The sequence below is a fragment of the Sapajus apella genome, unplaced genomic scaffold (genome assembly GCF_009761245.1).
Source record: "Sapajus apella isolate SASKATOON/1434 unplaced genomic scaffold, GSC_monkey_1.0 scaffold19, whole genome shotgun sequence".
NCBI lineage: Eukaryota > Metazoa > Chordata > Mammalia > Primates > Cebidae > Sapajus > Sapajus apella.
In genome coordinates, this window is record NW_022436959.1 from 705,984 (window position 1) to 731,144 (window position 25,161).

The following is a 25,161-nucleotide window of genomic DNA, read 5'->3' on the forward strand; positions in this document are numbered from 1 at the left end:
CCCAGGTTCAAGCGATTCTCCTGCCTCAGCCTCCTGGGTAGCTGGGACTACAGGCACATGCCATTACGCTCTGCTAATTTTTGTATTTTTACCAGAGTTGGGGTTTCACTGTGTTGGCCAGGTTGGTCTCCATCTCTTGACCTGGTGATCTGCCTGCCTCAGCCTCCCAAAGTGCTGGGATTACAGGTGTGCACCACTGCACCCAGCCTTTGCTTGCCTTTGGTATGCTGTAGTCTGGGCACTCCGTATGTGGGGAAAGGGTAGAGAGGGCTGTAACCGAGGCAGATCTGTTAGGAGACAGTCATAACAGTATGCTAAAGGTATGTTTACCCTGATTGCAGCTCACAGAGGTAGGTATTCACAAATGAAGTAACTTTTCAGAAAGATCTGGAAAGCTGTGTATTGAAAGAATATGATGCATCTAGAGAATAGAGCAATCATAATGGTGGAGGAAAGTCTGGAAAGGGCTTTATGTCAGGAATCCCAGGAGCTGGGTATTTGGATTGAGCAGAAAGGAAAGCCAAAGGCTTTTAGGCAAGGAAAAGCCACAGTGAGATTTCAGTCAGAGCGACCTGGAGGATAGATTAGATGGTATAGCTGGAGGGAGGGACTGAGGAAAGATGGGAGCTTCTGCTAGGTCTGCCCAAATAAACACATGGTCTTGGTCAGATGAATAAATAAACAAAGCAGTGTGCTTGCTGTGCCAGTGCAACCCGGAGACAGGTTGCCCAGCCCCCACTTTCTAGCCTGAGCCTCCCAGCAGGTGCCAGCCAGAGTCTGAGCAGAGAGAAAGGAGGGGAGGCCTGCACTCACTGTGTCTGCCTGTAGATATTGATGACAAAATTAAATGATTTGCTAACTGATTGGATTTGGGAAAAAGGAGAAGGAGTCTTCAGAGGTTTAAAGTACATGCTTGTCAAGTACATACTTGTTAATTGAGGGTTTAGATCTCCTGTTGAGTACAACAGCGGGGTGACTTCAGGTAAGTTAGTGATCTTCCTTGGGCTCAGTTTTCACATCTTTTAAATGTAGGTAATATAAGTGCCTACCTCTTGGAGTCACAGTGATGATTACATGCAATCATGATTGTAACCTAGAGTACCCTGAAAGCACTGGGTTGGATTTGCTATTATTACTGATGTTACTGTCACTGATTCAGTAGTTTCTATTCAGGTCCTTTATTAAAATAGTTTGCTAAAATAATATAAAGACATGCATTTTGTATTTAATTTTCTCCAAGTGACCTAGGTTACTCCTCCTAAACTCTTGACTAGAATTAATTTGCTTTATATGTCTTTTCTTCAAGAAAACAAGAGGACAAGTGGGGTTGGCAGGGAAAGAGGAGATGTTGGTCGAAGTCCCGATAGAAAGTTTCAGTCAGAGAGGAGGAATAAGTTCTGGTGAGGTTATTACACAGCATGGTGGCAATAGTTCATAATTATATATTGTATATTTCAAAATAGCAAAAGAGGGGGATTTTAAATGTTCCCAACACAAAGGAAGGCTAAATATTGTAAGTGATGGATATGTTAATTAGCCTGATTTGATCATTCCATAGGTATACATGTATCAATACATCCAGTCATAAGATATCAATGATTACTCTTTGTCAATTAAAAAGGAAACTTAAACCAATACAGGAGAAGTATCAACTGTTCAAATACAGACTGGGAAGAGTTATGATTGACTGTGAATTAAAATAATTGACATAATGAATCAAGTTAGCAATTTAGGGTCCTCAGATGAAAGTTCTTCTAAATAGATATATATCCCCAGTTCAATTTGAACTAACCTGGGATTTTACTGTTTTATTGTATTGTTTATTTTACTTTGTGGGGAGAGAATGGAAGTGGTTCCAGTGGGGCTCTTTCCCTTTTCTTGATTCCAGCTTTTGGGGGTGTTTGCATTTGTCCAAGTGTGCTGAGGGGCCCTGTGAGAAACCCCATGTCATTGGAGTAACAGTGGAGGAGCAATTGGCAGGAATTTCATTCAGTTGAATGGGGTTTCATATGATTATGTACCTCATAAAAGAGGCTCAGTGGGTTCATTAATGCTTTTTGAATCATTGGAACCTTCCACCAAGCAGGGGATTGTTGAAATGTTCATTGGCAGGTGGGTGGTTGTAAAGTGTTAAATTTTCTTCTCTAATCTGAGCCAGATGATCAGGCTGTCGACTAGATTAGAAATTATCCTGAGGATAACAATAGAAAAATAAAAGAAGGATATCTATAGTCCCAAGTGTACAGACCCAGTGTGGCTCCATTGTCCCAGCACATTTAATTATACCAGCTTTCACTTTCAAAGTGCCCTGGGTTGGACAGTTCATTTTATGGCCACCTAAGTAGAAGCCACCTGCTTCCGTTTCCACTCATGTAAGCAAGTAGCTTGGGGGCACACCAGCTCATTAAGCAGTGGCTCGTGTACCCCTTAAACAGGACTTAGTAACGGCTTTTAAGGCGTGGGTTGAAAAGAGAGAAACTTGAATCTAGACACTAAAATGCCCTGGACAGAAGTATGGGTGTGAGAGAGCCATGTGCCAAACAGAAACTACTTCTCTAAATTAGTGCTTTGAAACTGATATCGTTTTCATTTCCACCTTGACTTCCATTACTATAGTTATGAAAATCACTTATCAAAAGGCTTTATGCAAATCTTCATCGAATCTGACAGATATACAGTCTTCACTGTGAAAAATTTCTGGTCACTTTCTTTTACCTAGGAGAGTGGTAAACATGGGTTATTCAACAGCTGGAGTTTCCATTGTGTAGCCATGCCTCTTTTCTATAGATCAGTATTGGTGTGTACATTGAAATAGAATCCAATGGTAAATATATGTTTAAAGGCCTGTAAGAAGACTTAGATAGCGAAATACAGATTTACAGTAAATCACTGGAGAGTTATGCTCATACCAAAATATCTAGCAGCTTAAAAATGATTTCAAACATGTACGCATTTAGCTTTTTACCCATTTTACAGGTGAGGGAATTCAGCTGTCAGGGAAGCTGGCTGCCCAACGCACATAGACTCAAAATCACACCCTGTCTTCTGCAGCATGCCATATGGTACACACTCCTGCTGCCAAGTTGTATCACTTTTGCCTCAGTTGAACCTGTTACACTGGATCACTGTGTTGAGCTGAGCTACTTGATGAAAGATGGCTCAGGAGCATGTAAAGAGTGCCATTGGGGTGGCAAACCATTACCCCAGCTGTGGCCCATGCCTGAGGATGGTAGAGAGAAGAGTGTGTAATAAAGATTCCTTTATGTACCTAGTGAGACATCCTTCCACAGTTGTAAGCGTTGTCATATAATTATCGTCAACTTGCTTAGGGCCACGTTGAATCTTTTCAAATGCATTGCTAACAATTCTACCATGTGCAAGTGTGCAATGAAACAGTCTGAGACTCGGCGTCTGGACCTGGGAATGGTAAGACAGGCATATGACGGTGTCTGAAAATACAAGAAGTTGTGAAAATTCTCAGATTTGTTTTTATCTCAACATATATCTTTAAGACAATTTTTCATGACTAGATCAAAATAAGGCCCAGAGAAATGGGATGATAGCAGTTTTCATGTTGAATTTCATCGTTTCAAAATCCAGAAGTTGTATTAGGAATAGTTTGGCCCGTCCATTGTAAGTGATATGTACAAAAGAGTATCAGATCACATGCAGGGGAAGGGAAACCGTCATGGGACTTTAGTCCTTGACTGGGGAGAGACTGCTGCCTTTAACTTTCAGGAAAGGGATCAGAGTGTTTTTTAAATTCTTAATTGCTACTGTGTGTCTGAATTTGTTCCAGCATTTGATTTGGACGTAGTCTTTATTTTTCTTCTTTTTCTTTTTCAAGGCTGGTCAAGTGAAGCAGTGGGAGTAGAGAAGAAACAAAGAAATCTGTAACTGGTTATGATCCATTAGTTGTGAACACCTCAGCATTTGTTCCAACTGGAAATATTCATTTGTTCATTCACAAATATTTATTGAGCACCTGCTGTGTACCATGTGGCATACTAGGTGATACATAAACAATGGTGAACCTCTTTGCAAGAAAAAAATAGACCTGTTGATTTCATGGGCTGGGCTGCTTATATACTAGTGGAAGAAATGTACATGATCACAGGATCACACAAATGAATGTTTAAACTATGCTAAGGGCTGTTGAGGGGGGAAGTTACTGACGCTGGGGGGCCTACAACAGGCAGATTAATGTAGTCAGGGAGGTCTGGGAGAAGGGTGAAAGAATTTTACTGGGTACAGACAACTAGCAGGTGGAGGCTGCGTAAAAGGCTGACCTTGGATGTTGCAGGAACTGAGGAGCAGAGTGCCGGAGGCTGGGAGCAATCCAGCCATGGATTAGACTGGAGAGGAGGACTGATTGGGATCATGGGTCTGAGCTTTTATCAAAAGGGCAAAGGGAAGTCACCGAAGTGTTTTACCCAAGGGGGTGACATGATCAGATTTATGCTTTGAAAATATCCTCCTGGCTTCAATGTGTAAATTTTACATCATTTAAAATTGGTCACAATGTGATCGTACAATCACTCCTGTTAGAATGTAACCATTTCTAAAAGATCAATTTAGCCACTAGTGTCTTCTTTAAATTTTAAACAGCAATTTAAACGAGTGATTTAGCTTGGGTAATGCAACCACTTAGGAATGATGAAGTACCTAGTTCTGTGGTTTTCAGACTTCAGAATGCTTAAGAATCACTGGGGACCCAGGAAATGGCATTTTTAGCAGCCTCTCAGGTGATGCAAGTGCGTGTGGTCCCAGACATCACTTTTCTCTTCTTTCAAGAAGCATGGTCCTAGAAAGTGGTAAGTAAAAAGAAATTATAAACCTCAAGGTACCACCTAATCAGGCAGTCAGAAGAGGCTGGAACCTCCTTATCACCCATGTTTGAACCTAGACCTGTTCTTCCAATACTGGGGATTTTATTCTAGTGCACCCAAAATGGATTCGAAATCCTTTGAGTTCTTTTTTTCATTTATTTCTAATCCTTTCACATGCAGCTGTTTTCTCAATCTGTGGCTCACTCTGTGTGTCTCTGACATTTTACTTTCATCTTTGTCGCTGTTTAATAAAAATCTTGTTCCATAAGTCCCAGATGAGGTTCAGGGCCAGGCAGGGGTTCTGAGGGGGTGGGTTAGCCTGGCCTGATGAGGAGGGAGATGAGAAGCCCCTCTGTGGATTTTGCTTATTTTGCCCCCTGCAGCAGGAGGCAGGGTTGTACAGGGGAGAGACTAGTTCATGACTGCCAAAATAGGGAATTGTTTTCAGAGTCACAAAGACTCGGGGACATACAGAGAATTCATTTTGGGGGAGCTTTCCTTGAGGCACCCTGCTCCCTGGTGCCCGTCTTCAAATACTGCTCAGAGGCCAGCAGGGAGGGCTAAGGTGGGCTCATGGTTCTTCCCTAGCAAGTGAGTGTAAGAGCCCAGAATTTCTAGTCAGGTGAAATCAGGTTGAAATGAATATTAAGGGGAAACACCAAGCAAAAGAGAAGTCATGTGAGAGGTGTCCGGCAGTTTGGTGGGCTGGGAAAGAGAGGCCTTTGGCTTCCTTTGTGAGCGAAGTGCCTGGACCAGCATCTCCTCCTGGACTGCATGATATGTGTGGATGGTCACTTTCTCTGGGAACCTTCCGTGACTTGCTGGCATTTGCTCCTTGGACACATGAAGTGCTTCCCTGTGCTGGCATTGATTGTGCTGTTTCACACTATTTCATGTCCTTTTCCCTGAGTAGCCTGGAGGGCTCATAGCGGGTGTTCCCAGGCTGAGTCCGTAAGAAGTACTCAGTAAATGTCTGTAGACAGAAGCAGTATTTTCCATGTATGTGAGCATTGTGTCCTTTTCACAGTCCTTTAAAATGGTTTCTTCATCTTTGAGTAAGGGCCCCGGGGACACTCTATTCAGGGATGCCTGGCATGTAACTCATGCTGTCCCCAATTTTGCCAAAGACCCAAGGTCACTGATTGAGGAGCCTCTGGGTGCAGGGGAGACACACGGCTGTGCAATGCCCTAACACTAGGAGGCAACAGTTACTGCCTTAGTGTCATTCCATTGTGCCCAAATCCACTCTAGATATAATAAACATTACAGAAGAAGAAACTAACATTTTGTCATTGCATTACTCTTTGCAGAAGTATTCCTTCCTTGCTTGTCTACTTATAATTCTCTCCTAGTCATCCAAGAGCCTACAGGGCATAGACATTAGAAGACCATAACTGGAAAGAACAGAGAAGTCATTTCTTGGCCTTTCTTCCCTTCATCCACAGTTCAGCCAGTGTTGAATTTGAAGAGTCTGTTTCTTCTTCCTTCCTCTGCAGCGACTGTGGGTGACCAGCATCTGTGATACACACTGGGGGCTGGGAATTTTTACCACATGTGTGGTTACCCACATTTCATTTATTACATTCTGAGAGCACCGTGGCCTTGATAATTTATGTTTCTAGGCTATAATTGCATATTATTTTTCTAGCAGCTATCAGGGGTTTCAGCTAGCAATTGAAACTTGATAGTGTCTTGGCTCTTCATTGCTGGAACAATTTATCCTGACTTTCAAATGCAGAGCTGAACCCATTTCTTATAAGCCAAGTAGCACACACATGGTAAACCCCCAACTCAAGTGTTCTGAGTTCACTCTGGAAATGGAGCATATTGGGGCCTTTGGAACTGCATTCTCAGACCTTTTCACATCCCCTTTCTCCTTCAGTACGATAAGCAAACAACTCTTTGCTTCCCCAGTGTGGAGAACCTGGCAGTTGCTGAGCATACCTATTCCAATTATGCATTCCAGAACTCAAGAAATGGCCATAGGATGGGGTTTGGGACTCAGTGGGACCACCTTGAAGTGGACCTGAACTAAAACTTCATCCATCACCCAGCCTTCATCAGTCCGTGCTGACTGAGGCCACAGTGGTGTTTTGAGCATCCTGGAGTTAGTGTTAGTTCAGAGCCACTGTCCATTAGTTCCCAAAACGTCTGATTATTTTTTTTTCCCCCAGTACACAGTTACCCTGGTAAGAGATTGTACATAGGTCTTCTTGGGGAAGGCTGGGAAAATGATGAACAGAATACACTTTTGGCAGTGTGCCAGGGTCCTTCTTCAAAGGGACCCGGCCTTTCTTTCATTCTAGCTGAGCCAGTGCACACTCACTGGCTCTCAAGTCTGAGTATTGGTTAAGGGACCATGACTCTGTTTTTATGATTCAGGTTAGACTTTTGCTTACTTGGCCTAGAACTTTTCCATTCACATGCATCAAGTAGAAATTTAGTAGGCTTCTCATCTATTCCCACTTTTAGAAACACTGTGATCAACCAGCCAACAGTAAAGTCCTGTGCAAGTTAGACTATTCTTTTTATAATTAAATTTTGTTTTAGAGAGACAGGGTCTTGCTCTGTCACCCACGCTGGAGCGCAGTGGCATAATCATAACTCACTATAGCCTTGAACTCCTGGACTCAGGCCATGCTCTCACCTCAGCCTCCTGAGGAACTAGGACTGTAGCCATGCATCACCATGCCAAGCTAGTATTTTTATTTTCTGTAGAGATAGAGTCTTGCTATATTGCCCAGGCTGGTCTCAAACTCCTAGCCTCAAAGCCTCCTGCTTTGGCCTCCCAAAGCACTGGGATTCCTGACATGAGTCACTGTGCCTGGCCACGTTGGACTATTCTGATTGCTGTGTTGACCTTGTTGTCCATTAAAATGGTAATTATGGCACACTAGAAAGTGCTTGATCAGGCTTTGTGCCTGTTGCAAGGCCTGGTCCCATTTGTTCCCTTAGACGCTTCCCTGAGCTGCCTTGTGGGATCCAGACCTGCATAGATCCAGGTTGAAATTACTCACCACCCACTTGCCCTGTGACTTGAAGGAAATTTATTGAGTTCTCAAAGCTTCTGTTTCCTCTTGTATAGATGGAAATGATGCCAGTGTGTGGTTGCCAAAATAAAATGAAAAAATGTAATCAACGAACAGCAGTTCTTTGGCCTCAGCCGGCATGCAATAGATGTGAAAGGATATATGAGTTTTGAACCTCTCCTTCAAAATTCTGTGGCCAGAGGCCATCACTGCTTGAAAGAGGTGGAATTAGGAGTCACCAGTGAGCTCACAGAGCACACTGTTCCTGTCTGGCTTCCTGTACCCTTCAAGTTTGCTGACAATCTGAAACACATGCTTGATTTCAGCTTTTGCAGAAAAAAATCTCATTTCATTTGAACAGGTTATGTCTGCAAAAAAATTTCACAACATTTTCTGTCCTTTTGCATTAAGACTTAAATTTCAAGTTTGCTGTGTTTTTCAGTACCGCAGTTTGATTTATGTATGTTGGTTATTTTTTGTCTGTTCAGAGAAAATAAGGTCTGTCTGGGAGAGGTGACCTCTTTTGTACATACCATAGCTTCTGAGGAATGTCTTTTGTGAGCCCTATTTGTGGACCTCATTCATTAATTCATTCTTTGAGCACTTGAGGCCAGGAAATGATGATACATATGCAGTGCCTTTGCCTTTGCCATCCTCCCCTGCCTTGCCTCTGCAGGGGAGAATGAAGTGGTGATGGACACAGCTGTAAATGCGTGGCTGATATTCTCATGCAGGCAGAAACCCAGGTAGGGATGGCAGAGGAGACATGTGTCCTGTTGGCCAAAGGCATGATGATGCTCCTGGTAGCACTCTTCAGGGACTGGTGGTCCAGACATTGAATCGGGAATCAAGAGGCCGGGGACCTATTCTTGGGGCTGACCCTGACTATCATCTGTGCGCTCCTTCAATGCCTCATTTTTCTCAGCTATAAATGTGGAGGGAGGGTGCTGGATGTGACCAATGGATCCCCAACACAAATCTGTAGGTCAGTCAGCTGCATTCAGAATCATCTCAGCAGCTTGCAAAAACTAGAGTTTGGGATCTCATCACCAGAATTCTGATTCTGTATTAAGTTCCTAAAATCTCTGTACAAGACTCCCTGCACCAGGTAATTGTAGTCTGAAGCCCCCTTAGGGATCCCCTGATGGCCTTCTAGGTTCCTCTTCCCTCTGGTTCCATTCCTTGTCCTTCACATCCTACTGCCGTTTTAAATGTCTCTTTCAGAAAGCCTTCTTGGCCTCTAACTGAGCAGCCCTCCATAGAGGATTACTTCATGCCTCTGTGCAAGAAAGAAAAACAAAAACAAAACGCATCAGTTCGTTCACTCTCCCATCTCCCCTGCTGGCCTGAGAGGACCTGAACATAGTGATGGCACTGTAGCCAGGCATCTGTGCATCCTCTGTGCTCTGCCCACTACCTGGTATGTAGAATATGCCCAACAGGCGATGTTCAGAGCTGACCAGATGGGAGAGTGGTGAAACTGAAGATCAGCCCTTTTCCCCGCCTGTTAGCACCTCTAGGGAAGATTTAAGAGATGTTTCAAACACATCACTCCAACGTACTTGGGACTGCTCATTGTGATGCCTGATCTGCGCCAGCCTCTTCCTACCACATCTATGATGGTTACAGAGGCAAACTATTCCATCCCTTAGTCTGCAGCACCCCAGAATGGATGTGGAATCACTGAAGGAGGTGAGTGGGCAAGAAAGCAAGTTGGATCCTGACAGTTTAAACTCAGGTATTTCGCAAATCCTTCCAAAATATTACTTGGCTTTTCCTCTCTATACCTCCTCCCTTGCCCAGTTGAAAAAAAAAAAAACAGCCTGAGTACATGTGCCCACATCTTCCTCTGGATGAAATAGAGTTGCACAGAGAGTAGGAAAGTTGATTTCCTAGTTATTCTCCCACACACGGAGTTCTGGGTGGCACCATCCCACACTATTTGCATCACTGAGCTATACACGCTGCCAAGACTGCATCTTAAATTTAAACACATTTGGATGAAAATAGAGAAAGGCTGAGGAAGAAAGGTGAACACTTCCCCATAAGAGGTGTGTAAGCACTATATATCGTATGTTTTTCTTCTGGCTCTTGGATTAAGGACAGAATGTTAATTAAAAAATAAAAGGATATTCTTCTGAGCAGCAATTAATTTCAGTATTGCTCTTCTTTGATCTGCTACGTCTTTGCATTTCTGAAAACATGGTGGAAAATATTTCCTAGAGATCTTTCTAAAACACATTTTCATTTTATTGTTTTGATCTTTAGGCTACATGTTGACTTAAAAAAGAAGCAGTGTTACAAAAAGAAATGTCATCCCAAGGTTCTGGATTCTGATTGTCACTCTGGTGACACAGATGAGATGGCTCCGGGCATATGCACATTGGTTAGCTGGTTCTGCTGAGTCCCTATCTGGAGTTGAATGTTCTGTTCGGTCAAGACCACTAAGCAGCAACATAACTGGATTCATTAGCTTGAGTTCTGAAAGCTCCTCTTAAAAGTTATTTTTGTATTCATACTACTTTAATATTTAGGGACAAGCTGTACAATTTTCTAGGTGCCAAAAGTGATCACTCAGTTGTTTTTTTTTTTTTTAAATTTGGTGCTATTTTAGCTTCAAAAATATTTTATTTTTTATGGACTGTTTTGTGCCTTTGACCTAATTCTCTTTTCTCTGGGATATGCGTCCTAAGAGGATGAGGTTTATGATATTAATAATACCTACAATATTAATTCCTTTCAAATGAAACCAGCTGTCTCTGTTCCCTTTCAGCATGTCCACCTGCATACACATACACCAAGCATACATCCTTCGTGTAGATAAAAAGAGAAAATGCCTTTGGAGTATCTATGGGGATAACTTATTTTTCTCCCCTATTGATCAGAATGCATGGAGGCCTGGGAAACTCTGCTGGAGTACCCAAAGCCTCCAAGCTGGCAGACTTGAGCACTATTGTCTTTATTGCTTCTTTTAGCAGGATTTTCCTGGGGTTAGTGGATGTGCCATAGAGTAGGGCCCACAGGCCTCGCAGAAACGGAAGAGCATGGCATTCACAGAAGAAATGAGCTGTCAGCTCCCTTCTCCTCTTACTATAATTTGCTATAGCCTGGAAACGAATAAGTGACAGCTATTAAAAGGGCTTAGGAATAATTGCAGTTAAAAGCAAAGATAACTGTATTATCTACTGCCACTTATGCTCACTTTTACTTTTGAAAGGGCTTAATGTTTGGACTCCATAAAATGTTTGCAGAATATCATCCTGAGTCATTTTATTGATGACTAATCTAAAATATTTTTTATAGTTTGTTAGCCATCCCATAGTGTTGTTGGTTTTGCTGGCCTCTGAAGGAGGGTGATATTCCTATTGGCGTGATCTGTGACACTTTTAAGTGTTGGTCACTGCTGACCTAGGCTGAGGTGACAGGGTTCTCTCATCCAGAGCTGCAAAAGTTCTACAGCAGGTGTTTTTCCTGGCGGGAGAGCAATGGCTTTTTGTGGATTTTAGTTTTATAATTTGAAAAAGTCTTAGCTTGAAAACATATCTTTAAAAATGCCTCCTCATATCTCAGCTAATATTGCATATCACAGAGATGTCGCTATATTCTGTAAGTTGATGTCATTCTTCCTTTAGAAAGCCATAGAGTCATCCCCGCACCTACTGTGATCTCTGACGTTCAGTTTAGAAGCTAGATTTGAATCTAGTTTCTAAAGAACACCCCCTTGTGGTCTGAACTACTGTATTGCCTTAGAGGGTTCAGGTTAGTGTTTGCAAAGGTTAGTTTGTGTTTTGTTTGTTTGTTTGTTTGTTTGTTTTCAGGAGAAAACAATCTTTTTGGTAGAAGGATCTTAGATAGAAATCCTGAGTAAATGTTTCTCAGTGTATGGCATTGAAAATGACTTAGGTATAACGCTGGTTTATAAGAAGTCTTTAAATAATTTTTAAATTAATTTTATATGTATTTGAAAAAGAATAACAAAGACATCAAACCTGTGGTTTCCTACATTTCCTTGTTTAGGATGAGACTAACATGCAATAATAGTAAGAGAAATATTGAGTACAATTGGGCTGGGAAATGGCCTTTGAAGAACTAGAGTTTGGGAAACGCTGATGTAAACCAAAACCTGGATTTTTTTTGCCTGTGCCGCTTCTGAGGCTAGACAGGGACTGACCCGCCAAAGTTTACCTGTTGGTGACCTTGAGACTGGAATCCAAACAAAATGCTGGTATGTTTGTGAATAATAACAAGGATAGCTGACCTTTACAGAGAGTCTTCTGCGAATGTTACCAAGTGATTTATATATGTTATCTCATTTAGTTCTCACTAAGGCCTTTTTTGAATTAATTACTACTTGTATTTTATTTTATAGCAAATACAGACCGGGTATGGTGGCTCACGCCTGTAACCCAGCACTTTGGGAGGCTGAAGAGGGTGGATCACTTCAGGTCAGGAGTTTGAGACAAGCCTGGCCAACATAGTGAAAACCCGTCTCTATTAAAAACACAAAAATTAGCCAGGTGTGGTGGTGGGCATCTGTAATACCAGCTACTTTGGAGGCTGAGGTGAGAGAATTGCTTAAGCCCAGGAGGCGGAGGTTGCAGTGAGCCGAGATTGCACCACTGCACTCCAGCCTGGGCGACAGAGCAAGACTCTATCTCAGTAAAATAAAAACAACAAGAACAACAGAAAAATGAGAGAGAGAGAGAGAGAGAGAAAAGACAACTCTTAAGTTTAGAGAGGTTGAGTAATTTGCCCAGGGCCATAGAGCCAGAAAGAGCTGAGGGGAAGGAGGGACCACACCTCTGTTCATCTTAGCTCCCTGAGACGAGTTCACATCAAAGAAGATGGTGAAGAATGGATCCTTTGGTTGGTTCTAAACTGCTAGGCATGAGGGTCCAGAACTTTGTTCCGGAGACTTGCAAATGATGATTTTTATAGCCTCATTGGAATGGGGTAACTCTGCCTGGGACATCCCCTGGGAAGTTCTCAGTGTATCAGTGTGTTGAAGATTGAGAAGACTCAGGTAGAAATCAGCTTCCTTCTGTAATATTGATGGTTTTCAAACTTACTTAGCCACAGGTTCCCTTTTTCCTCCAAATAAAATCCATTATATTTTGCAGAACCAATACTCTGTGAAGGACCTATGTGGGGCCTAACCTAACGTTTTTAACTCATTTTACACATGGGACATCTGAGGTTTGTGATTACTCGGCCAAAGCCCAAACTAGCTGTTGGCAGAGCTTATATCATTAATTAATTTATTCATTCAACAGATAGATATTCAGTGCCTCCCATGTGCCAAACATGCTGGGAATTGGGGGTACAGCATTGAACCAGTGGGCAAGACACAGATATAAGGAGACATGTAAACAATTTTAGATAACAATCACAAAGGACTGAATGTTTGTGCCCACACCCCCACCCCTCCAAATTCTTATGTTGAAATCCTCACCCCCAATATGATGGTATTTGAAAGTGGGGTCTTTGGGAGGGTTTTAGGTCCTGAGGGTGGAGCCCTCTGGCATTAGTGCCCTTATAAAAAGGACCCCAGAAAGCTCTCTGCTGCTCTTTCTGCCATGTGAGACAGATGGGAAGTTGGCCGTCTACAGCCCAGAAGAGTGCCCTCACCAGAACACGACCCTGCTGGTACCCTGATCTCACATTTCAGCCTCTAGAACCATGAGAAGTAAATTTCTGTTGTTGATAAGCCACGCAGTCTATGGTGCTTTGTTAGAGCATCCTGAATTACTAAGGAAACCATAAATCTATGAAGACTGGAAACCCTAGCATTTCCTGAATCTTCTTAAGGCAGAGGGCTTGCCTTTTTCATCTTTCATCTTTGTTTTCCTGGTTTCTGGTATGGGGCAGCGATAACGCAGCTTAAGTAAACATTCATTGAACAAGCTGTTGATGGATTGGAATCCTTCCCATTCTACAACAAAATGGTTCATTATTATTATTGTTAAAAATAATGACAATAATGATTATAATATTTAATATAAATATATATAATAACATAATATTATAATGATTATAAAAATAATATAATAATTATTAGTTTTGCTGTATGTTACTCTTTGGAAAGCTTGAAACAAAATGTTCTAAGAGGTCCCCAGATTGAAGTAAATATATTGGTCACCCTTGCTAAGAAACCCATTTCCAAACAGCATTGACCTTGGACACTCATTACAGGACAGATTATTTGTGAAATGAGTAACATTTGGAAATCGTCTCGGTAGGCTGTTCGGCACTGCTACATTGCGTCATTGGCTGGAATTTTCAGATCACAACCATATTTTGATTCCCAGGCTTTTGGTCATTTTGCTAATGTGCCAGAATCTCTAAGGCCTAGCCAAATTGCTAATACTGACACATTCTTGAGGAGTATATATGGTTTGTTCAGATACAAAAGGAATGGGACTCAGAATCTTATCAGATAGTCCTTCATGGCTTGAATCAGGGGGAACTGCCTGTGGGTATGGGGCAATCTATCCATCTAGCAGTTTTCTGATCTAGGTAGCCTACTGTGGGATACTGAATCCTTGCCCATGATTACGAGAAGGACTAACGGAAGGATGATAGCTTTCTTGCTTATATGATTCTAGCATAGGAAAACTGGCTAATGTTGGTACAGTATGAGAGGTTTTTACTTCCACTGGACTGGACGTTTGGAGCTGCCCAGGTGGTCAGCCCTGGCAGCAAAGGTGACAAAGATCAAAGCACAAGGCTTTTCCACTTGCCTCTCTTTTTCTTGAAAGAATTTGTGGCTGACGAAGGCCATTTTGCTCTGGAGGAAATGATGATCTGTTGGTGACATGCTCCTGGCCTCTTAGTTTGCTTTGTTGTCCTGGGAAGTGGGCAAGTGCCCCACTGGACCTTGATCTACATTCCACAGGGGACTCCCTGCTTTAGAGGGAACCCCTACACATGAGGTCCAAGTATGAGTATCCAAGGTAGCCCCCAGCAAGTACTCACACACTCTTCATCCAGAGCAGATCATTTAGTTTAAGGGATGGGTATCATCACTTTCAGAGATGGGTATTTTAGTGATTAGAAATGCAGCTTCTCTGGTAGAGGGGAATTTTTTTTTTAAAAAAGAGAAAGAGTAATGAATCGGACACTATCTGTCAAATTCTTTGCTAGGTTTCTTGTGGAAACCTAAGTTTTCCCAAGCAGTATTTTCCTGAAAAGAAATTGATTTTGGTGTGATCCATAAAGCCATGTAGAGTGAAATAAACAGTTGGTAGAAAAGGGACAAACAAATGCATATATTAAAAAAATAGGAATCGATGTTTCAAAAATGAAACTCACAGTAGAAAACTGTGTCTGTCTTTGTCATCCAGGCTGGAGTGTGGTGGCAGGATCTGGGTTCGCTGCAACCTCTGCCTCCCCGGGTTCAAGTGATTATCTGGCCTCAGCCTCCTGGGTAGCTGGGATTATGGCATCTGCCACTGCACCCAGCTAATTTTCGTATTTTTAATAGAGTTGGGGTTTTACCATGTTGGCCAGGCTGGTCTCAAACTCCTGACCTCAGGTGATCCGCCCGCCTCGGCCTCCCAAAGTGCTGGGATTGTGCATGTGAGCCACTGCACCTGGCCAACTGTGGGTTTTATTTAGCCTCAGAAGTACCTTTAGACATTAGGTAAAGAGACACAGCCTTAATCATATGTGTAGTTTACTGTAGGTTGTAAGAGGAGTGTCTGATGAAATTATGACATATGTTACTGAAGGGAAATGGTGCCGTGTTTTTCCTTATATATTTTGGGGAGATAACCTGTAACACAGAAGACATTGGTGCCTCAATAAGAACATGGCATCTGGAGCCTGAAGGCGTGGGGCCTGAATCCCATTTTCTTGGTTTACCAGATATGAAAATGTAAACAAGTTACGTAATGCTTTTGAATCTCAATTCCCCATCTGTAAAATGGGGGTAACAATACAGACCTCTAGACTTTGCTGTGCAGACTTAACAGGCTTGGCTCATGGGATGTGGCCAAGAAATGGTAGTTTTTATTATGAACTATAGGTAGAAAAATATCTAAATGATTTCCATGAAGCCCAGAGAGTCTGAAATGCTCTTTGGTGGTATCTTCAGACTTCATTTAGTGTGGCATCATGCTTGTCTGAGTTTTAAATTTCCAAATAAGCCTTGTAGTGCATCATTATTAGAAAACATTTTGGAGTTTACACAGTCAGTAAATGAATTTTAAAACCTTTTCTTTTCTAAATAGGAAGGCAGGTGTTGCCTGTTTCATCTGTCTACTTGTAGACCTGTTTAAGTGTTTTAAAATCCATCCATTGAAACATTTAAAATTACGAAAGCCATTTGCTTCATGACTAAACAAAATTCCCTTAAAGCCTTGTATGTTCCTGCGAACAGCTGAATCCTCTAAGAGAAGCAGGAAAACCACACAAGCTTCTCTATTAATGTTGCTGATGTGTTGTGACTTGTACCAGGTCCCTTAGGCCAAAGCAAAGCACAGATTTTTTTGGGGGGTGGTGGGAAGGCTGATGAATTAAGCCAATAACTCCAACCTCTTGGCCAGAGAAATGTAAATTCTTTCTGTAAACTTATTACAGAAATAAGATGCTTCCAGGGCTGGAAAAGACTTTGATGAATAATGCAGGCTCATTTCCCCATTGAATTTATTCCTCGATGCTATGCATATAATGGGTAATCAATAAATATTGTTTGCCTGCTTTGTGTAGTTGTTTCAAATTGGGATAAGGATGAATCCATGGTGTTAAAATAGAGGAAAGCTAATTTTCTTATCCTGGGATAGGCTTTAATCTTGTTAGCCAGATGTTCTAGGCATTAGAGCTAACCAGTCAGACGAGACCACAAATATCTCAGTTGCACAATGCCATTGGCTTGGGAACTGCATTCTTACAAAGGTCATCTTTTGTATGGGGACAGAGGCAACCCTTGTCTACATTTTGGGAGGATAGGTTGGCTTCCTGGTCCTGCTCAGGTCAGAACACCACTGCCCTTCACTTTTGACTCCAGCTCCTTTTAGTTACGTCCCACTGTATTGTAAACTCCAAGCGGAGAGGCTAGCTTTGGCTACTGAAAATGGTTAGCCCTTCTGGCCAGCCCTCTTCGGCTGAAGTGTATAATGCATGGCTGTTTTTATCCCTGTCTGTTGGAAGAATATTCAGAAATCCATTGCAATTTTGTTTTGATAACCCCTTTAATTTTCCACCCTGCCTTTTGCAGCTTCATCCTTTTGCTGCATATTCAGCCCCTAAGAATCCAGGAATGAATTGATGTGCTGGCTTCAAAACAGCCTGGCATTTAGAAGTTTTGATTATAGTTGAGAATCTCCAGCCTTGACTGTTCTTAGCTTTGATATCATGAGGACTATCCTCACAGGGAAAGATTTATAGCATCTGGGGTGAGAGCATTAATTGTGGCCCAAAGGAACTTGTGATATTTTGATAAGGTGCTTGAAGCAGTCGTTGGAAATAGAGCAGAATGTATTTCTGAAGGGTGCAAGCAATTTTGAGGCCTTCTGTCTGATCACTGCAAAATGGGTGAGCACTAGGAGATCAGAAAATATGTGGTGGGCAAGGTCGAAAGAACGTCAAGCTGGATGAAATAAGAAAATGGGGAAAAGCTATTTGAGAGGAAACTTGGCATCTACTTAGTATTTGTGTCTATTTTTCTCTTGAAATGGGCTGATGTGCTGGCAGAGGCTTCTGGCTGTTGTCAGAGATATGAACATCTGTGCTCCTTTGCAGAAACTCAGGATTCTAAAGTGTTTGGTGGAAACTGTTTAACTCTGCCACTTGCTCCATCTCCTCGTTAGGAAGAGCTCAGCCTGTGCTGCTCAGAGTGTGCTTTTAAGAGGAAGATGTGGCTTAGGGTTCTGGGCTTCACTTTTGCATACTGCGTGGCAGAAGCAGGTTTCCAGCAATGAAGTCTGAGGACATCAGATCCAAATGTGCATACCTGGTAAAAATCAGTTTGCTTGCTTGGGTTGGAAGTAAGAATGAAAGATGCCAAATTAGTAAGGCAGTTGTGATACAGGCATCTGAAAACAGCCAGCAGGATGGACAGGTCATATGTGGCTAAGTTTTGGAAGGCTTTGCTTTAGTCACTGCAGTTAATGCTAAAAGTGTTATAAATGACTCCCAAATATCAGTGACAATGCAATAAGAGTGTAGTTTTTGATCACTTCAAAATTCATTGTCCTAATTCCCCTAATTAATTCTGCTGTCACCAAGTACTCTAACAAAATGGTCAGTGGAGTTACCCAGGGCATCACCGTCTAGCCAGCATGCCACTTTCCTTTAGCCAGAACCTAATCCCAGCTGTGGCATATGCAGGGAAGGCCAGGCAATGTATTTTAGCCCTGTGCTTATGGAAAGTGTCAATGGTTTATTGAACACAGCCTCGTATGTTCTTCCTAGACAGTGATGGATCCAGGTTAGGCAGGGCCTACTTTATGAAAATCACACAAAATTAAGTGCAAAAGTGAATGTTTATTTAGAATGAGAATGGGCAGGGCTCAGTCAAGTGAAAGTCTCTGAAGATTAAGGTCTCTTAGCTTCATGGTAATATATCTCTGTTCCTAATGTCCAAATATAAATGTTTTTTTCCCCTTCTTACAACCTAATAAAACTATCTTTGCTAGGTGCCCCCATGGAGCACTTTGTGCTGCTGAAGTGTGCCAGGGCAGCTATTCTCACATCGCCCTTGGAGCACACAGCGCTGTACCCTTGCTGGGAGGCAGTTTGGCTCTCAGTGAGGAGAGCACAGGACTCGTCCTGTGCATTGACTCAGGGGGTCTTACCTCTCAGCCTCTGAGAGCCCCCAGTGATTTGTATTAGGTATCTATCCATCATGAAAACATTCTCATTCTCCACTGACAGATGAATGGTTGAATTCTATTTCCGTGCAATGGAATATTACAGCAATTACAAATGATGATAAGATGTTTTGTGCAAGGAAAAATGCATGTAAGTGAAAACAGTATGATGTGAAATAGTGTGAACTCAGTTATGTAAAAATAAGTAAACTAAAATAGACTGAAATAAATGATATGAAAATGTTATCACTGGTTGCCTCTGGATGATACACATGTGACCAGACTTTATTCATCTTTATAGGACTTTCGTCTTCAACTTCATTTCCCTGCATTTACAATACAGACCAGGCACACACAGGACCTGGGCTGCGGTGCACATGGTATAGGTTTACTCCGCTTCCTCTTTCTCTGCTTCAGTCAGTATAAGAAGACAGCCTTGGTAAGCACCAGGAGGCCTCATTGTATACTTTGCTGCATCTAGCAAATTGTACACAATTATTTAAATAATGATAGTTCTGACCCCTTCATGTAAATGGCAATATTGCAGTTTTCATTTGCCCTCACATTTTACTGTTTCCAAAGTGCTATCACACATTATCATATCTAATTTTACCACAACCCTGAGAGAACAACAAAGAAAAAAAAAAGCATACATTTTTAATGGAAAGGAGATTAAAAAAAAAAAACAAACCCATCCAACTACAAACAACCCATGAATATATTGACATTTCCAGATAGCATCTCCATCTTCTTCCTCCTGTTCCCCTAATTAATCCTGCTGTTCACTAAGTACTCTAACAAAGGTAAAACATACTAATCTCTTCTCAATTAGCATAGTTTTCTGTTTAGATTTTTAATTACAAATTACAAATTTAAATACAAATATTTTTAATTATAAATACAAAGAGTATTATTTTGGGTTTTCTCCAAGCTTGGAAATCTAGCATTGTTCTACCAGAAAATGCTTCCTGCATTTCAGCTAAGGCATTTAGAAGTCCACATTGGGTCAGAGCCCGCCTACTTCCCGAGCAGCTGTCTCTTCTCCCTGCCTGCATGCTCCTCTGAAGGCTCAGCCCTGAGGGGTAAGGGTGGGGTTGTTGGGGGAGTCTCTAGGACCCTGGGACTCAACACTGGAGAGATCCCAGTCATGCTGGGTGCTCTTCTTCCCTCAACTCGTGTTCTGTACCTGCTTAGTCTTGTTGCAAGCACCCAAATCCTAGCTTCTGCAGCACCCTGAGGGCTGGGGACTTGACTCTTACCATCCGCCTCCTGCTTCACTGCCCGTTTACTGGAGAAGCTGCAGTTTGCCTCCTATGCTTAACCTGGTGACAGACACCCCCTTATAGTACCTTCACGATGACTTCTTTGATTCTGCCTGTCTGCACCTGTGTGCTTCTGGACTATTCATCTCCACACTTGGCCCTGCCTGAGACTCCTGCAGGTCAGCATCTGACTGGCAGATGCTGGCCAGGTTACCTGAGCTGACTCTGACGTATGCACCGCGTTGCTATTCACTAGATACAGAGTTCCATTGGTGCAGCACACTTTCTTGCAGCTCCTCAAGCTCTCTCTCCTTGCCGGAGGCCTTGCTGACCCTTAGGGCCTGGGCAGATCCAATTCCAGATTCTGGAATCTCCCTACGGGCCCTACCTTATTGCAATGTACCGGGTCAGGCCACCAGATACTGCACTTTGAAAAGACGATGTTTTGAAGTTGCTAACTGCTTGGAGTACTGTGGTGCTGCAGGCTGCCGTCAGCTGGAGGTGCGGGGAGCGGAGATGCCTGAACTGATCTAGAAAATGCTTAGGGGTAGAATGCTCTAATGTGAAAATCAATTTTAAAAAACCCACTGTTAAAGACAGTTCAAAATGTGCTGCACTTTCTACCCGTAAGCAATCTCAAGTCCAGAAAAGGAACGTGGGATGAAAGTTTTAGTTTCTGTCTCTTAGCAGATAGGTCCGGGCAAGTGGAAAGAAAACAGAGGCAGGAAAGAGTGGCTGGGGCGAGCCTGCAATGCTGCGTTTTCCTGGGGTTGCTTTAACATCTCACGATGAACTGGGTGGCTTACAACCATGCAGATTTTTTGTTCTCTCACAGTTCTGGAAGTTAGCAGTCCAAAATCAAGGAGTTGGCCTGAAGTTTCCAAGGAAGGATCTTTCCTTGCCTCTTCCAGCTGCTGGTGGCCCCAGGCAGTCCTTGGCTTGTACAGCGTCACTCCAAGCTGTGCCTCCACCTTCAGATGGCCGCCTTCTCCTTGTGTGTCTGTCTTTGCATGACATCTTCCTCTTTTTATAAAGACACCAGTCCTAGGGGGTTAGCACCTGCCCAAATGACCTTGTTTTAATTTGATTATATCTCCAGAGACACTATTTCCAAATAAGGTCACATTCACAGCAGGATAGGACTTCAGCATGTCTTTCTCTGAGGACATCTTTCAACGCATAACAGCTGCCTCTGGTCCAGTCTTTCTATCCCCTCTTCAGCGGTGTGACCACCGGCAAAACTTCTGTGCCTATTTTCCTGGCTGTAAAGTGGTGCCTTCTTCTAGGATTGTTGAGAGAATTGAATGAAACCATGCTTGGCAGAGTATCCTGCTCATAGAAAGTGCTCCATAGGGGTTTAGCTTTTATGGCTCCTAGCTTGCAGTCTTTTGATTTCATAAGCTAGTTCTTGGAGAAATTGAGGAAGTGAATGAGCCACACACAAAAGTAAACACTGTTGATAGGACAGGTGGTTAACTCTTTCAGTGCCACAAAACACATTCTGACTCACCTGCACACACAAGTTTTGCTTACAAGGTTGTTGTCAGCACTAATTTTGCTCCAAGTATTTGCTTGATTAAATTCTCTTAAGCTACTCTTTGCAGCTGACCTATAACAGAAATAAATGAACTAACTAGAGATACTTTCTTCATTGGGCTTCTATCTAGAGCTAAGCTTTACTTAGGCTTTCAAATTGTAAATAAATGCAAAGTAGCTCTCCCGGGAAAATTCCAGAGAATGTAGGCCTTGGGCTGTTCTAAGCAAATATGGCCCTCCTTTTAGGGTGGAGGTCTAAGAAATGTAGATTATGCACTGCCTAGTTCCAGGGACACCATTCATATCATGGTCTGTGTGTGTGCATGGACAAGCCTGCTCCTCTGAGTGAGGTAGCCATGGGTCCTTTCTGGGGTTCAGTTAAGTTGTAACAGTGGCATTGTCATGGTGTGAAACTTCTTATACTCCTAGTTTAATTATTCAATGAGAATAGGATTCCTGAGATTCTAAACCATATTCTGTAACTTTGGAAAATACATGTGTATATAATATTTTCCATAAAATTAAAACCTGAGAGTGGACTTCAAGTCAAACTGCTGTTTTTTTCCCTGCTTTATCTTTGTGAACTTCGTATTGTCAGTTTTCCTAGCAGTTGACAAAAGTGGACAGTTTTGGTGGCATATCTGATTTTGGAAGTAAGCGCAACAATTTGAAAGCCTAAGTAAAGCTTAGCTTTAGATGGAAGCCCAATAAAGGAATTATCTCTAGTTAGTTCATGTATTTCTATGACAGGTCAGCTGCAAATCCAAAAACACAATTTTGAATTTGTATGCTCATTAAATGACACCAATAATCTGAAATGCTGGTTATGAGAACCGTAGATTTCATTTTGGAATCTTTTTTTAACTTAATTTGTATATAGGTCTCTTGACGTTTTGGGAATTTTGTTCTAAGACATGTTGAAGCTGTGCTGTAGTTATTGGGTTTATGAGTTGTTGGGGTATTATTTATTTTTAATGTACTCTGTTCTTTCCTCTTCCCAAAGCAAATAATCAAGAATTAATGTTTAACTTTAAGTTGGATTCACTCATTTTATATTGAAAGTTATTATTACTTTAATTCATGTTTATTTTCCCTGAAGCCTTGATGTATCTTTGGGAAGATACACTTTTTTCATGCATTATTTTCCTTTTCAGCATCAATTGCAGGTATTTCAATCACAACAAGGAACATCTTTTGTACATATTATGTGCCAGGCCCTGTGCTGCCTGCTTTAGATGAATTATTGTTACAATCATTTTATTTTTATGTCCACATTAGACTTTGCGTCCCATCTATCATAGCTCACATTTTATAATCAGGACCTGAGACTGGGAAAATAAACTTGCCACGTGGACACATTTACAAGTCGGGGAGCCAAGCGCTGAACTCACATAGTCTCTGACTCTGGAACTATGCTCTGAAGCCCTACATTCTTGATATTGAATATATAGGAACATCTTTGCATTTGAGGACAGAAACGCACATATAGCCCAGAACTTTTCAGTGATTCCAAAGACTTCTGTATTTTCACGTAACAGAACTTTTGGGGCCACAGATTCGCTTTGCACAATCTCTTTTGTTCAGGAGTACATGCATGCTAATTTGCTCAGGCAGTAGCTAAAAGCAATGGGAGATATCCCAACAGGGCTCCATATTGCAAGAGAAATTAGTGTGGATTTAAAAATTAACAGGCTTTGAGTCTGGGCACAGTGGTTCACGCTTGTAATCCCAGCACTTTGGGAGGCCAAAGCGGGCAGATCACGAGATCAGGAGTTTGAGACCAGCCTGACCAACATGGTGAAACCCCATCTCTATTAAAAATACAAAAATTAGCCAGGCATGGTAGCACATGCCTGTAATCCCAGCTACTCAGGAGGCTGAGGCAGGAGGATTGCTTGAACCTGGGAGGTGGAGGTTGCAGTGAGCTGAGATTGTGCCACGGCCCTCCAGCCTGGGTGAGAGAGGGAGACTTCATCTCAAAATAAATAAAATAAAATAAAATAAAATAACAGGCTTTGTATGCAGATAACCAAGAATCAGCTGACTTACCATGAAGATAAATACTGTGGCCCCAAAGCATGTATGTTAGAAAGTAGGATATTATGTGGTTTTGTGTAATTAGTAATACCAAGGTCAAATCAACTTAGATAACTGGCTTAAAAGTTAAAGAGCTTGTTTGGCTTCAGGTAGTTCTCAAGTTTTTAAATACGTGCTATAAGCACTGCAGTTTACAGGAGAAACAAGAAAGGAGTATTAGTGTTTTTGCAATGTTTCCAACCAGCGTTTACTTATTTACTTATTCCCACAGGGAAAGGTTCATTGTAATGCACCCAGGGATGTGTGGTAGATTTTTCCAGTGCAGCAGGTAGGATGACCTGGATGGTAAGGAACAGAAAATTGAATGCCGACTGGTTTAAACAATAAAAGCTTACATAATTGAAAAGATCAGAGGTATGGTGTGCTATAGAATTCGATTGATTTAGCCACTCTCTAGGTCATTTAGGTTTTCCTTTTTTTCCTGTCTCTGCCAAACAAGATTGGACTTTGGAGCTGGCCACAGGGCAGATTCCCCCAACTCCCCAGCAGGGTGGCAATCAGAGAATGCCAGAACAAACATTGGGTAATTTTTAAGAAGAGCGACTTGGTGTATGTGTGCCCCAAGAAATATCCACCACAGCCAGTGACCTGGATATGTGTAATTTAAATTAATGAATTTATCCATCCTCTCTCTTCTCCCCCTTGTAGGTGTTAATAGTCTACATGTAATGTGTAAAAGTTTCCCACCTCAGATATTTTTGGTGAATATTTCCATAGTTGTCCCTAAGCATAGAAAGATTTTCCGGCTAGGATACTAAGAGGCACTGTGTAGCATATTTCAGTTTCCCATTACCAATTTCACAGACCTGATAAGATACTGATGTTGGCTGCTAACATCAAAGAATGTTTTCTCATTTTCTTAGTGGAAAATGAATGGAATGAGTCATTCAAATGAATTCTATAATGGTTCTTTGCTATATGGTTCTTATTGATACTTAATATTATTTTGATATTAAATGATGTTTAAATATCATTATTTTGATATTAAAGTGGAGGTAAATGGACTTCTGTCATATACTTTTTCACTTTGCTACTTCACAGTTTTCTTCAGTTCTCCGCATACTGAAGAGGCCTGGTGTGGTGGCTCACATCTGTAATCCTAACACTCTGGGAGGCTGAGGAGGGCAGATCACTTGAGACCTGGAGTTCCAGACCAGACTAGGCAACATGGCGAAACCCTGTCTCTACTCAAATACAAAAATTAGCCAGACATGGTGGCGCGTGGCTGTAATACTCCCTACTCTGGAGGCTGAGGCACAAGAATCGCTTGAACCCAGGAGGCAGATATTGCAGTGAGCCAAGATCATGTCACTGCACTCCAGCCTGGGTGACAGAGCAAGACTCTGTCTCCTCCCCCCCTCCAAAAAAGGTGCCAAAGGATGTTTTCTGGAATGACAGGCTGGAACTTTAGACAGCAAGAAAAAGAAAGCTAAGGGCATACTTTGCGTGTTACATGGTTGCTCATTTCTGGCTAAGGGGATTTCTTCTCGGAAGTGAAAAATATCTTCAGACAACTTGGTTCACGTGGTGATTGTCCTGCTTGCCACGTTGCACCAACTGATATTTTCCTCTTTGGGTCAGTAAATCAACCAAATGC

General features: G+C 42.0%; 1 protein-coding gene, 1 long non-coding RNA gene and 1 other non-coding gene across 9 annotated transcripts in view; 1 reads left to right on the plus strand and 2 right to left on the minus strand.

Moving 5' to 3' along the window:
• Positions 1-25,161, plus strand: part of ELMO1 (engulfment and cell motility 1) — a 569,594-nt gene that overhangs the window by 9,015 nt on the left and 535,418 nt on the right. The gene's annotated exons all lie outside the window — the stretch shown is intronic.
• Positions 1,817-23,852, minus strand: LOC116557211. The gene is made up of 3 exons (XR_004271416.1): positions 23,764-23,852; positions 19,843-19,849; positions 1,817-1,828 (listed from the first exon to the last, which is right to left on the minus strand). It is a non-coding gene; the product is annotated as an uncharacterized LOC116557211 (long non-coding RNA).
• Positions 18,988-19,125, minus strand: LOC116557634. The gene has a single exon (XR_004271616.1). It is a non-coding gene; the product is annotated as a small nucleolar RNA SNORA51 (small nucleolar RNA).